This window comes from Gavialis gangeticus, unplaced genomic scaffold, assembly GCF_001723915.1.
Source record: "Gavialis gangeticus isolate Ggan-Ray unplaced genomic scaffold, GavGan_comp1, whole genome shotgun sequence".
NCBI lineage: Eukaryota > Metazoa > Chordata > Crocodylia > Gavialidae > Gavialis > Gavialis gangeticus.
In genome coordinates, this window is record NW_017728998.1 from 18,425,319 (window position 1) to 18,426,573 (window position 1,255).

The following is a 1,255-nucleotide window of genomic DNA, read 5'->3' on the forward strand; positions in this document are numbered from 1 at the left end:
CCACAAGAGAAGGCTGAGGGGGGATCTAGTGGCCTGTTTCTGGAAAGTAGTTGGGCTTACTGATATTTTCAGGTGGGTTCTCACTGCTGATTCAGAGCAGAAGGGTCATTTTCTCAGGTGTTACTGCTAACAAAGAATGAAGTCGTGATAGTCACTGTAGGAATAAAGGCACTGAGTCAGTTTTCCTCCTAACAGGATTTTATTTTGGCAAGAGGCTAAAGCCCACTTTATTTCTGTTTCACAAAAACTAGATAAGAGATCAAGCAAAAAGAGTAATGCACAGGCTGAACATCATGGAAGTGAACAGCAGCCTGTGGAAGTGCTTTTGTTTAAAAAGGGTGGCTTCTAATGGGGAACCATCCAGTTTGGAGACCTACACAAGCCCATGGGTTGTTGGTAGTAACTGAATCCTTACCAAGTGTGTCCCAACATATTTTACAGGGGTCTCATATGTTCCTAGAAAACAAGATTGTTAAGACTTTAGGACAATCTTACAAAGGCAGGAGTAGAAATTCTTTTTTGCCAGATATTTTGGAGACTATGCTAGAAAACACTGTAGGAGAACTAGGGGTGCACCAATAGCCAATTTTTAAGGACACATATTGGCCGATACTGATCCAATTTCCAATACACAGCCCTGCAGCTTGAAGACTGGCGTCTGGCTGGTAAGTCTGTTGTGGTAGAGTGGGGGAAAGAAAGAGGTGTTGTAGAGGGGCAGATCGAGGCCCCTGCGGTGAGGGAGGAGGTGGTGCTGGGGTAGGTGCTGCCCAGGTGAGGCGGGGTCCAGCACAGGACAGAGCCACGGCTCATCTGGGAGCCATGGAGGGGGCATCTCCTGCCACTGTGTGTACCCCAGGAGTGCACTGGGGGCATGTGCCCCCCCAGATCTGCGTGGGGCAGGGTAGGCTACAGCTGCAAGCTGGGACCAGGGAGGTGCCGGGCCCTTCCTGGCGGGGGCTGGGCTGTGCTCAGGGTGAACAGTGGTGGCACTGGGAGGGGGGTTTGGGGGGCTGCAGCCACCCCAAAATCTACTACATCCACCCCAAATCTCCCTCCCAGCACAACTGCTGCCCACCCCAAGTGCAGCCTGGCCCAGCCCCCGCTGGGAAGACCCCCACGCCTCCCCAGTCTTAGCCTGCGGTGGCAGCCCACCCTGCCCTGTGCAGATCCAGGGGGCACACGCCTCCCCCCATACCTCCCCACCCCCATGCATTTCCGGGTTGTGTGCAGTGGCAGGAGCTACCCCACCCCCCCC